We start from the raw sequence: 14,766 nt of genomic DNA, 5'->3' as shown, positions 1-14,766 counted from the left end.
TACAAGTTAACTGGTTACAGCTTAAAGAATATATATAACAGAACTGATTGAAAATTAGCTGGTAAAGCAGATATTACTTCTAGTTAAAAGTACCTTTCGAAGTTCCTTAGATTGCTTTTTACTTGGATATATTCATATATAAGAATCTAATAGGCACAGCTATTTAATGGAATGAAAATACAGAGACTCTAAGAGAAGAAATAATAAGAAAATTTCCCAGAGCTAAAAAACATCAGAAGTTTTCAGACTGAAAGGCATTTACCAACCATAGTACAAAATGAATGGCATGCAATTCAATGTGGCACATAATGGGTCAGTTACTGCCATTACTTCATATTATTATTATGAATATGAATATTACTAAATAGTATGCCTATTATGTCTTATTTTGAGGAAAAACATTTGTTCCCCACATTTCCACTCACCTATCCCAGAGGAAAAGTATAAGAATACCTACCAGCTTCTCTCCATCCCTTCACTCTCCTCAGCTGAGGAAGGGGTGACTTAAACTGATTTATGAACTTGGGAGGAGACTCTAATCATCTCAATACCTTCAGGTGCATAAACTCTCATGATTCTTCCTTCCTTTGGAGAGGCTGCATTCTAGCTGGCCCTCTACTCTGTGGGAAGCACAGGGGATGATTCTGCCCCTGGACGAGGAGACCTGTTCTGTCAGTGACTAGTCAGTGGTGAGGTAAGCTTTTCTAATTCAGGGGGTAAATATTAGAAAGTCTGTTGAAGCCATATATCTATGTCTTCCATTCCAACACCATTTTTATTAGTAATAAACTGAAATTTTATATGTCTATTCTGTTTCTCAATTAGTTCCAAAGAAAAAAAAGAGAGACATGTTTCTTATTATTCTCCTAAGCCCCAACATTATAGGCTACACTCAATAATTTATTTTGTAAGTAGTTTATGCTTTTTTTGACTCCAGAACATTCTATCTCTATATTTCAGTCTTCATCATATGGCCCCTAAAACTATACATACTCAATGCTCTGAGTTTATTTCACCATCCCCCGCCTCTGTTCATTTACACAAGTATTATGCAACAGCACATGTAGCGTAAGTAAGTACCCTTGGTCTAACACACTAAATGTAAACCAAACCAAAGTGCTTTAAATTCAAGCCTTTGTAATAACAGAATACTGATAATTTCCCTACCGTAATTTTGTAAATTTAGAACTTCACATGAAACTGTCTCAGTATTTATAGATGTTAATCACTGTGTCTATCTGTCTGTGCCATGTGACACTCCATTTCACAGGGAACTATACCACAGATAACTAAATGACCTTCGAACAGCCAAACCATAGGTGATCAGTGACCTATGAAATGGTTCAGGGCTTAAAGTATACCTGGGCCAGATTTCCCCTAACAGAAATATAAACATAAGATGGTTTCTGATTAAATAAGGCAGACTGAACATATATTTGTTTTGAAATCTCATTAAAGTAAAAGCAAAGCAATTTTTTCCCCAAATGTCATTTATCCTTAGAGGTAAGGTGAATGAACAAGTAAAAATTATCAATCAAATTTTTAGACTTATAAAACACATGGATTTAGACAAGAGAATAATGAAATGTAGAATGGCTGCCAGGGGGTGGCGGTGGTAACAGGAGGACACAACGAGAAACAGGAAGACTCCCCCACTCATCTAAAGACTAACAGAGTTGAAATAAATGGTTACTCTCTGAAAGAGAGGGTAGGACACTTCTGAAAATAGGAAGACTGGTTAAAAATCTTTATATGAATAATTAGATATTTCCGTCATCCAGTGTACCTAGGTAAGTACTTTTCCCTGCAAATGGCTGAAGACTGAAGGCTTAATCTGCAAGGTTGATCCAAAGAGCCAGTGGATTCTGAAGTACAAGGCATGCGGAAGGAATGTATAAAGCTCCATACCAAAGAAGATTAAATAAAAGTCTACAGGTTGAACCATGAACTCTAGCACCACTGCCACCCCAATAACCCATCCCCTTCCCCTAACTCAGCTATGAAAATAAAAACACTGTCAGCCACCCAGGAATAAGACTGAAGAATTCTTTTCTGGGGAAAACTGATCAATCCCCTAAAAAACATCATTAGGTAAATGACCTCACTCAAATATAAACAGTCAAGTAATCTAGATATTTGAGAAAAGGCAAAGCAAACATTAGAAAAAAGAAACTCAGAGAAAACAGGAATGCAAGGCGAAGAAAAAAATCTTCAGAGATAGTATTGCATCAATGAAACAAGAACAGAAACAGGATACTATATAAAAGGAACACTTAAAAAAATTAAAAATTAAAACTATAATGGCAAAAAACAAAGAACATCAGATTTCTCAATAGTAACACTAAAAGTCAGAACACAACAATAAAATTATTCAAAATTCCGAAGGATGAAAGTTTCCAACCTAAACCTTTCCACCCAGTTAAACTATCAATTAAGTATGAGGCTAGAATAAAGATAATTTCAGACATGCGAGGCCTCAAAAAAATTCACCTTTCATGCACGCTTTCTTAGAAAGCCACTGGAAGGTATGCTCCATTAGAATGGAGTAAATCCAAAAGGAAGAAAGCATGGAATCCAGGAAATGGGGAAACCAACACATGAGAGAAGCAAAGAGATCCCAAGATGATGGATGATAACCATGCAGCGAGCCCAAGAGCAACCAGTCCAGAATACAATGGCAAAACAAACAGTTACAGGTAAAAATGTCCACGAAAGAAATAAAACTGACAAATTATCCTATCTGACTTCTGTGGGAAAATTTATGGTGAATTAATTAATGATATATAGAAAAGGAAGCAGATACAAAGATAGGGAAGTTATCTGCTTTGAAAACAAAAACCTAAACAAGAAAGTAAACATAATCATCGTTATGCTGTTAATATTTGCAGAATGATAATATATACACTGAATTTTGATTTAATAATGTAACTACAGCCAAAATATAGGACATGGAAGTGTGCTGAGTAAGGAAGTGAACAGTAAATTTTAAAGATAACACATTTTTTAAAAAAAGTTTAAAAAGACAGTTATATAAGCCCATTAGAAATACCAAAAGAAACAAGTAAAGGATTTGAAGTTAGCTGTCTCTCAGAATGGAGAGGAGACTGCTCTTTTTAGAAAAAAAAAATTTTTCAGTTAAGACTAATGATATATGGATTACTTTGATAGAAAATGTCACTTTAAAAACTTAAAAACAAATAAAAACCCAAAGATAATAAGAATGTTAATAATGGGGGGGGGAAGGAAAAAGTAAAATGTTAAAAAAATAAATAAAATTACTTAAAAAAAAAAAAAGAATGTTAATAATGGGAACAAAGAGGTGAAAAGGTACCATTTGCATTATGGTCCATAAAAACCAAAGTTGTGAAGTAATAGAAACTAGGAGGAAAAAGTAAAAGAATTCCAGTTCCAGTTTATAGGCATTAATAATCTTTGCATTAATTCCACCTTTTAGTTATATGTGTGGTCACCAACCTTACAATCAAAATTTGCCTATTTAAAACACTTCGCCCTTTACAAAAATGCTTCCATGAGGTCAATACAGTTGACTCCTGAGGAAGAAGAAATTTAAAACAAAAGCAGTCAAAAAGATTAAAAAGAAATATGAATTAAGAATAAAAATTTCTGAAAGAGTTCCTCCTCCAGAGCAGGGAAAGCTACTTGAGAGCATCACTTTAAGGTCTGGCCAGTATGGCCAACTGGCTAAGCTGATAGCTCTGTGCTGGAAACCAAGAAACTGGAATTCCATCTAAGGAAGATCAAGGCCCAGAGAAGCTAACTTCCTCTCACCCATCTTAAAGTAATAAAGTGGTCTATTAAAAAACAAAAAACACAATAACAAACAAAACCCCAAGAGACAGTATGATAAAAACTACTTGTTTCAAATTATAATACAGTTTTAAAGAAGAGTCTACAGCCATGCCACCCTGAACAAGCCGATCCTGTCTGATCTTGGAAGCTAAGCAGGGTCGGGCCTGGTTAGTACTTGGATGGGAGACCACCTAGGAATACCAGGTACTATAGGCGTAATAAATAAAAAATAAGGGATTGTAAGTTGACAAAGTCCTTGCAAACTGTGAGGTCAACCAAGGGTTGCCTCGCCTAAAAAATATTTTTTTTAAATAAATAGATAAATAGATAGATAGATAGATAAAAGAAGACAAAAAAAAGGCTGTCAATTCAGCTTGAATACTTTCAATGAAGGAGCAGACAGATGCATTGTTTGATAGTTATTTCTTACCTTGAGTTAATATCTGTAATATATTTTCTTCTCTCACACATCTAACAATTGTTTACTTTGAAATTAAAGAAAAAAGTTTTCACATGAAAATTCCCTCATCTACACACATATTCTCTCTAATTTGAAACAGTAACAAAATATAAGCAAAACTCTGAGATTTAAAACAGTTTCACAAGTGAATAAAGTGACATAAACACAAGAATGGTAATTCCTAATTTCAAATTTTTTTTAATCATCAAAATTACTCCATTTTTATTAGGGAACTTTTTTTTTTTTTTTTTTTTACCTAAAGTTGCTTGTTTTCTGGACAGGAATCAAAAGAAATAAAGAGTCTGTAGACACTAAAGGCAGTGAGAATGGAGACAATACCTACTATTATGCTTTCAGAGTTTTTTCCTTACAAGTTGAATTTTCTCTGAAGTTCAATATGTATTACTGAGGGTCTATAATATGGTAGGTACTAACAACAGAAATGAATAATCAGATTGTTTCCTGAGTCTTAAAAAATTTTTAATCTATGTATAACTTGTCAAGAGGAAAACTAGAATAAACAAAGATATGCTGAGAGATCCAGACTCCAATTAGCTTTACTCAAATTAAAATAGTTATAATCTTCTTTAGTGAACACAGAATAAAATCTTAAAAATTAATAGTTTCTAAGGGTAGTCACAGACCACCCTTCAATTAATCACATAATTCCCTTTCCTTATGTTGGTGGAAAAACATCAGGTGTGGAGGAAAATTACATAACTAAATATGGTTACTCAGGCAATATTTAATAAAGTATAAGTCTCAGTGTCATAAAATGAAATTCAGATAGTTTTCATTTTTAGAATGTCTTTTCTTATTCTTGGAATCCATTTTGAATCTTTTCCCTCTTTCAAATCTCCCTCTCTTCTCCTCTCTACAAACCCTCTTTTTCTAGTCTACTCCTACTGGGGTCATTATTAAAAAAATACAAACTGAAAAAGTTAACATTTTTAGTTATATAGTTAAGTTTCACATTAATACAAATAATAAAAAGTTACATAATTTAGAGCTAGAAACATCTTATGTTACAGAACAGAAAACTGTGAGAGGATAAGAATCTTGGTGAGTTGAGCACAAGTTTCAGGGTTTTGAATCACAGAGATGTGATTCTCCCATTACACCACAGAGATGCTAAATTATACTCTTCTAATTCTAACAGCAGTAATGAAAAATTCTTTGAATATCAAAGAGAAGAAAAATATAAATGTCAAAAAATTGTTTTTGTTAAATTTTGGACTTAAATGTTCAAGTTTATAAATTACATTTAATAACCACAGATGAAAGATTAATCTACAGTTAAAATAACTATCGGTTTACTAAATGCATATAAAACAAGCTATTGTGAACCTAGTGCATCAGGCACTTAAAGATTTGTGAAAAAACAAACATAAAAAATTAAAAAGAACAAACTCAAATAGTGTTTCCCACAGTAAGTTATTTCAAGTCAAGAAAACTTCCAACTTTTACCTAAGACTTATCAATAATTTTTTTAACATAAATAGAAGCAACATCCATCTTTATACAAAGCCCCTACTACCTTCATGCATCTTTAAAAATTTCCTAAATGTTTAACTTCTGTAAACTATTTGTTAATATCCAATCTTTTTAATGCAGGCGACAAAATAAAACAGAGGCACAAGTGCACCTTGTTTGTAAGGGCTCTTCTTTGAACGTATTAACAACAGCACTTGCTAAGAGTGCCACTGACTTAATAACTTGCTCGTCTATCTCATCTTCCAATTCAGCATTTTCTTTTTTATACAACTTCTCAAAATTATGCAATGAATCCAGTAACAAACCACAGATTATTTTCCAGTACAACATGTACAATAGACTCCCTTCTAAATTAGAATAGATATCAATACCATAAGGTATAGAGAAAGTGGATGCAAAAACATCTCAGACAGAGAGAGTGGCAGCAGCAGAGACAGAATATGCTTGACTGCTAGAGATACAAATTATCAATAATGAGTTTGGATAGGAGTCTATATGCTCAAAATCCACCTTCAAACAACGAAAATTCAGAACTACATGTTGTCAGAAACTTATGTGCATATATAAGACATGTGATTTTTTAAAAAGCAGAGTTGAATAGTTTTACAAGTCTAGCATCAGCAATGCTCCTGCATATTTAAGTTTCAGTTAAGTAGAACCTAATGTACACTAAAGGGGGCTCTGACTAGGCAGAGCTATGATCTAGGAAGCAGTTTGAATAAAACATCTTCCTAAGATCCCATATACTTCTTAACTTGAAGGAAGTTAGGATCTGACAAAGGCTCAGAAGTCTCTCCTTGATATGTGACTATCATCAAAGCCTTTTAACAAGTGTTTCTCAAACTTAAGATTCACCAGAATCATCTGAATGGCTTGTTAAAACACAGATTATAGAGTCTGATCACCAGTTTCTGACCCAGTAGATCTGGAGGAGAGTTTGTGAATTCTAACAAGTTCCTGTGATGTTGGACAATGTTTTGAGAACCTCTGACCTAAACCCAAGTCTTTGCTCTTAAAATATTATAACTTTAACTTATGCCTAATACGAAATACACTGAATTTTTAAAAAATTGTAAATCTTTTCCTCAGGCTTCAAATAACTTTCAAAAATAGTTACCGACAAGTTAGTGTGTCTTAAAGTTCAAGCAGCCCAAGCCTTTGCTTGGAGCTCTCCAAGGTTCTGACAGCCTCCAAGTCCAGCAGTTCTCAATAGTACAAAGAGATCATTAATGTTGAAAATCAATATAATGAATCTTGATTTTGATTCTCCATGATTTCCTACAGTTATAAAACTTGGCCAGAGATCTCTCTGTGTCTTTCAGGTAGAGAATTTCATCATTAGAGAGCAGATAGAGCCTAATGACAGACAGGACCTATGGGATGCAACAGTGATTAAAAAAAAAAAAAAAAGGCGTGTAAAGATAACGATCTTTTTATATTATCCTCTAATTATGCTTTTTCTTAGTCTTCTCCTCCTTCAGACTCTTCCTCCTTTGTTTTACTAACAAGTCAATAGACAAATGGCAAAAAAAAAAAAAAGTAACAGTTCAGGAGATAAAAAATGCTAATGGCTCCTAAACATAAGAAAAGACACTCAACCTCATTAATAATAAATCCAAATTAAAACTATACTGAGAGAAAACAGAGTAAAGTCTGAGTTTTAGTTAATAATAATAAACCAACACTACTTTCTTAGTTTTGACATAGGTGCCACAATAATGTATGATGATAATATTAGAGGAAACTGAAATTGGGTGAGAGGCATACATGAATACTATGTACTACCGTACAGAGTATTTCTGGAAATCTAAAATTTTTCCAAAATAAAAAGTTTATTTAAAAGAGTACTACACTGAAGTACATCATCTCTCACCTATAAGACTGGAAAAATCAAAAAATTCAAGGACTAGGCTACAGGGAAACAAGCATGCTGATACATTGCTAGTGGAAGTACAAATTGGTATAACACCTATAGAGGGCAACTTGGCAATTTCTGTAAGAAAAAAATATAATTACACCTTTATGAAACTATGTTTGCTCATAGTTATTCACTGAAGTACTATTTGTAATAACTAAAGACTGAAAACAATCCAAGTTTCCTTCTATAGGAAACTGGATAATAATCTGGTATATCTAAATTCAGTGGACTATTATGTAGCAGTAAAAAAAAACAAGGACACAGTCTGTATGTTATATGGGATAATTTCCAGACTATACGCTAAAAAAAAAAAGTGCCAAAAAGTACACAAAATAGTATGCTAACTTTTGTGTTAGAGGAGATGTAAAAATATAAATTCATATGTGCTTCAATTTGCATAAAGAAACCCTGAGAGACATGGACTAATAAAAGTGATTACTTACAAGGTGAAGGTGACTGGAGTGGAGCGTGGACAGGAATGAGGATGTTTTTATCTACTTTTTATTTTGAAATAATCTGAATGTATTGTCTATTGAAAAATATAATAAAATCACGTTACTTTGTGACTCTAAAAACAATTATGTGTTTTAAAAAATATTCTGAGTCAGTGATTCCTATGTACTATCTTAAATTCTCTCCCACTTTCTGTTCAGACCTCTTATCTTTCTCATTTACTCCCAACCAATCATTCAACAAATACAGAATGAGGGCAAAAAGCCTCACTTAAGACATCTGGGTTCAGGAAAGATCTTAACTACTACAAACTAATTCTAAAATTATACAGTATATGGGCAGGAATATACGTCCTATTCTTATGTTTAATATATCATATCTAATAACTAATAGAGTAAATTAATTAAAATAAGTCACAGAAAGAGAACATAGCTTCTCAGTGCACTAAATGGTCAGAAAATTGAGAGATTAAATAGCAGTATTCTTATAAAGAACATCAATACCCTCTAAAATAGAAAGTTTAATAGATCTGAAAAAAAATCTAAAAATATAGAACATAAAGTGGAGGGCAATGAATAATTTCCGTTACTTAAGAGACTCTTTGCTAAAGAAGATTTCACCAAATGTTCTTTTCAAAAACCAGCCCTACTGGAGACATAAAGTATCTCATTTAAAAACAAACCTTTTGGAATCAAAACACATTACAAAGCTACAATAATCAAATCAGTGTGGTACTGGCATAAAGAATGACATACAGACTGATGGAACAGAAAGCTAATAAATTAGTGATTAAATGATCAAAAAGAGTTTCATGACTACACAAAGAGAAAGGAGATTCTTTTCAACAAATGGTACTGGGAAAAATTGGAAAATCCACATGCAAAAGAATGAGGATGGACCATTATCTTATATAATATACAAATATTAACTCGAAATAAACAAACGCCTAACCATAAGACCTGTAACTTAAAACTCCTAGAATAAAACAAAGGGGAAAAGTTTCATGACATTGGGTTCAACTATGATTTCTTGGATATGATACCAAAAGCACAAGTAAGAAAAGCAAAAATAGGCAAATGGGACTGCACCAAACTTAAACTTCAGCAAAGCAAAGGAAACAAGTAGGAGTAAAAAGGCAAACTACAGAATGAGAGAAAATACTGCAAACCATGTATCTGGTAAAGGGTTCATTTTAGAATATATAAAGAACTCCTATAACTCAACAACAACCCCCCCCAAATAATCCAATTAAAAAATGGGTGAAGGACTTGAAGAGACATTTCTCCAAAGAAGATACACAAATAGTTAACAAGCACATGAAAAGACACTCAACATCACTAATCATTAGGGAATCACAAGTCAAAACTACAATGAGCTATCACCTCATCCTCATAGGATGGCCACTATAAACAAAAAACAAACAAAAAAAATTACACTTGGTGTGAATGTGAAGAAACTGGAACCCTTTCTTGCGTACTATTGGTAGAATGGTAAAATAGTGCAGCCTCTGTGGAAAATAGTATGGACGTTCCTCAAAAATTAAAAATAGAACTTCCACGTGATCCAGAAATCACATTTCTGAGTATACGTCCAAAAGAACTGAAAACGGGATCTGAAAGAGATATGTGAACACCCATGTTCACAGTAATATTATTTACAACAGCCAAGATGTGGAAGCAATCTAAATGTCTATCAACAGATTAATGGATAAACAAAATGCAGTATATACATACAATAGAATATCATTCATCCTTTAAAAAAAATCTCGTCATATGCTACAAAGTGGATGAACCTTAAAGAGATTGTAGTTAGTGAAATAAGTCAGTCACAAAAAGACAAATGCCGCAATATTCCATTCCTATAAAGTATCTAAGATAGTGAAAGTCACAGAAACAAAAAGTAGAATGGTAGTTGCCAGAAGTTAAGGGGAGGGTGCAATGGGGGGGTTGGTTCAATGGATATCGTTTCAGTCATGCAAAATGAAAAACTTCTAGAGATATGTTGTACAACAATGTGTATGTAGTTTAAGAATACTGTAGTACACCCTTAAAAACAATTAAGAGAGATTTTTTTTTATCACAATTAGAAACAACAACAACAAAAAATCCATTTTAACCTGAATCAAGTAATGAGGAAACAGGCAAACTCAAATTGAGGAATATTCTACAAAATAACTGGCTTGTACTCAAAATGCCAGTGGCATGAAGCACAAAAAAAATTTAGGAATAGTCTGAAGAGATGTGACAACAAAATGTAACACATCATCTGGAGTTTCCCTTCACTATAAGGATTATTACTGGGAAAATTATTAAAATTATTTGTAAATGAATGAGGTGAACAGATTAGATAAATTGTATTATATCAGTGGTCAGTTACGATTTCGATAACTGTGCTGTGGTTATGTGAGAGAATGTGTTTTTAAAGAAACACTTTGAAGTACTCAGAGACAAAGGAGCACAACATCTGTAACTTAGGGATCACAACAAAAATAATGTGGAGGAGGAGAATGACAAAAATAAAGGTTGTGACAGTAAGGAGAAAGAGAGAAAGAATGAGAGAGAAAGCAAACATTAAGTGTTAACATTTAGTGAAGCACAGAAAAGGGTATACAGAATTCTTTATATTATTCTTGCACTTTTCCATAAACTGGAAATTAGGCCAATCTAAAAAATTTAATTAAAATTATGTTAAAACAAAAATTAAATAAATGTATATGTATATCCATATATGTTTAAGCACAATTTTCTCAGAACCCAGTTCTAGGATACAGATGTCTAATATAGCTGTTCTCAAAGATTAAATTCTGTAACCCAGAAAATTCTAAACTTCTTAACTATTCCTATCTGTTTTTACCATTATATGCCAAGTATTACTAGAACAGGGTCAAAGTAATAAAAAATATAGTAATCAAAGAGATGAATATAGCTTCTTCCTTCTAAGTAACTGTCTAATAAATTAACGCAATTATAATATGAAGTGATTGTCTCAAGAAGAAGGGGTAAATTTGTAGCTGGTGTCTCAATCATTAACTATGTATAATTTTATTCCTCCAGTGCCATCATGTTCTCTTCAAAACAACCTGTCATTGTAACTTGATTCTTCAGCCATAGGACTTCTGAATTCCCAATATAACACTTTGGCCAGCAGTTTCTGCTTTAATATCTTTAATGCCTAAAAATTCACTAGAGATGTTGCCAGAAAGAGTGGTCAAATAATTATCGGTTACTACACAGAATGTAAAATTCATGACTGAGGCTCGAATAAAGAATTGACTTTATTTATATCACCAAAACTGGGCCCTTAATATAGTGGGCCAATAATACTGAGGAGTCAATGAAAAAATAAGCTGCAATAAAATATTTTCCAGTTCTTAAAACTATTGTTTTAAAAATCTTACATTTCAGAACACAATATAAAACCTACTCAGATCTTGTCTTCACTGAGGTGAAGAAAAAAATAAAATGAGACTTTTCTTTACATAAGGCTTTGATGATTCATAATGAACACGCCATGTTCTTAATCCTCAAGGAGGATACCTATAGAAAAACTATTTGTGAAATTCTTCTTGGAAATCCTTCAAAATAAAATTATAAGTGATGTAAGATAAAACGGTCTAATATTTTACGGTCAAAAATTTATTTTAAACCAAAGTAATATCTAAATTATTGACCATATCTGGTTCTGAATGATTTCCCAATATCAAATAAAGTCCATTTTATCAAAAGGCAAATATTTACTACTATTTAGGACATTTAAAAAGATAAATCATAAAAAAATTCCAAAATAAATTTAAAATCGTTTTATAAACTTCTAATTAAAAAGAGAAAGCCACAGATGCAAGCAATGTTATCAAAAATTCCCCCTCCAACCTAGAGCTAACATCATACTCAATGGGGAAAGGCTAAAGGCATTTTCCTTAAGATCAGGAATAAGACAAGGATGCCCACTTTCACCATTCCCCTTCGACATTGTATTAGAAGTCTTAGCCAGAGCAATAAGGCAAGAAAGGGAAATAAAAGGCATCTAAATTGGAAAGGAAGAAGTAAAATTCTCGTTATTTGCCGATGACATGATACTATATATGGAGAACCCTAAAGATTCCACCAAAAAAAAATGTTAGAACTGATCAATGAATTCAGTAAAATAGCAGGTTACATAATAAATATTCAGAAGTCACTAGCATTTTTATATAGCAATGAACTTTCAGAAAGAAGAAATTAAGAAACTAATCCCATTTACAATTGCGTCCAAAACTATAAAATACCTTGGGAATCAAATTAACCAAGAAGTTGTAGAAGACCTGCTCTTAGAAAATTATAAGTCATTGAAAAAAGAAATTGAATATACTAATAAATGGAAGCATATACCCTGTTTATGGATAGGAAGAATCAACATTGTTAAATGGCCATACTACCTAAAGCAATCTATAGATCCAATGCAATCCCTATCAAAATACCAATGGCATTTTTCAGAGAGCTAAAATTTATATGGAGCCATAAAAAACCCCAAATAGCCATGGCAATCTTGAAAAAGAAGAACAAAGTTGGAGGTATGACACTACCTGATATCAAACTATACTACAAGGCTACAGATACATTGATCAATGGAACAGAATAGAGAGTCCAGAAATAAAACCATGCCTATACGCTCAGTTACTATATGACAAAGGAGGCAAGAATATACAATGGGGTAAAGACAATCTCTTCAATAAATGGTGCTGGGAAAACTGGACAGATACATGCAATAAAAAGAAGTTGGACCATCTTCTTACACTGTATACAAGAATAGACTCAAAATGGGTTAAAGATTTAAATGTAAGACTCGAAACCGTAAAACTTCTAGAAGAAAACATAGGCAGTAAACTCTCTGATATCACTAACAGGAATTTCTTTTCAGATATACCTCCTTGAGCAAGGGAAACAAAAGAAAAAATAAACAAATGGGACTACATCAAACTAAAAAGGTTTTGTACAGCAAAAGAAACCATCAACAAAACAAAAAGACAACCGACTTGGAGAAGATATTCGCTAATGATATATCTGATAAATCCAAAATTTATAAAGAACTTATACAACTCAACAACAAAAAACCAAAACGATCCAATTAAAAAACGGGCAGAAGACCTGAAGAGATACTTCTCCAAAGAGGAAATACGGATGGCTAACAGACATAGGAAAAGATGCTCAAGGTCGCTAATCATCAGATATCACCTCACACCTGTCAGAATGGCCATCATCAATACATCAAAAAACAGCAAGTACTGGAGAGGATGCGGAAAAAAGGGAACCGTCATATATTGTTAGTGGGATTGCAAATTGGTACAGCCGCTATGGAAAACAGTATTGGAGGTTCCTCGAAAAATTAAAAATGGATATACCTTTTGACTCAGCAACTGCACTTCTGGGTATTTATCCAAAGAAAAACAAAACAATAATTCATAAGGATCTATGCACTCCAATATTCATGGCAGCACAATTTACAATAGCCAAGATATGGAAGCAACCTAAGTGCTTATCAACAGACGACTGGATAAAGAAATTATGGTTCATACAATGGAATATTACTCAGCCATTAAAAAAAATGAAATCCTACTATCTGCAACAACATAGATGGACCCAGAGGTTATTATGATGAGTGAAATGAGTCAGAGAGAGAAAGATAAATACCATATGATTTCACTTACATGAGGTATCTAAGGAACAAAAAGAACAAACTAATCAAAAACAGACTCACAAATATAGTGTACAATTTGGTGACGGACAGAGGGGAGGAGTGTTGGGGGGCTGGGAGAATGAGGTGAAGGGTTAAAGAAGTACAAATCAGTAGTTGATAGTTGGGCATGGGGAGCACGGCAGAGGGAATGAAGTTAGCACTGATATGATGGCTAAGTGGAGGGCCAGGAGAAGGAAGGAGCAATTGGGGGGATCGTTTTATGAACATCATAGATATCTAACCAATGTATTGTATACCTGAAACTAATTTAAATAAATAAATTTATTTAAAAACCTATGAAATTGTATGTGAAAACTAGAAAAAGAAAAATCCCCCTCCAAAAAAATTAACAATCTGTTAATTTTAACAAGTTAAAAACAAAACCATACATAGGACTTCCTGTTTCCAGTCAGATATGAAGAGCTTTTAAGTCACCACTCTATTCTAACAAGTAAAATGTTAAAATAAAAAATCAACAACTCTTCTTATTTCCATCAGAGAAATAAGGCCACAGGGCAAACAGCTGTCCTCAAAAGTGGAAAGGCAGGTAAAGACAGAGAATCACAACTTACCAGAGCAGAAACTCACTAGCAGAAACCACCCTGGGAACCAGTGCCAGGGTAGGAAAACATGAACTGCAATCAACAAACTGCTGGAAACTCAGTGTAGACACGTCTGAGGAAAAACTCTAGGGGGACTCTGTAATGAGGAGTGGGAACCGGGTGGAGGAGTAAGATACACTTTGCTAAGTTTTACCTCCAGGAACTCTACCAGGTCCTCAGAGTGAATATTAGAGAAAAATCTCCTCTTGCTTCAGGCAAGAGGAGGGGAAAAGGAACCATCTGAAATATGCCGGAGCACTGTGTTCTTCCTAACAAAGTCACTTAGGAGAAACTATTTTACCACAGCCAAACCTTCT

The 14,766-nt window shown here is 33.3% G+C and overlaps 1 protein-coding gene and 1 pseudogene across 1 annotated transcript in view; one reads left to right on the top strand and one right to left on the bottom strand.

Annotated features, from left to right (window-relative positions):
- EPC2 (enhancer of polycomb 2) overlaps positions 1-14,766 on the bottom strand; it is a 105,949-nt gene that overhangs the window by 37,459 nt on the left and 53,724 nt on the right. The window lies entirely within an intron of this gene.
- LOC120597312 (uncharacterized) lies at positions 3,909-4,026 on the top strand (annotated as a pseudogene).

The sequence above is a fragment of the Pteropus medius genome, unplaced genomic scaffold, assembly GCF_902729225.1.
Source record: "Pteropus medius unplaced genomic scaffold, Ma_sr-lr_union100, whole genome shotgun sequence".
Lineage (NCBI taxonomy): Eukaryota > Metazoa > Chordata > Mammalia > Chiroptera > Pteropodidae > Pteropus > Pteropus medius.
This window is presented reverse-complemented; position numbering and strand designations above follow the sequence as displayed.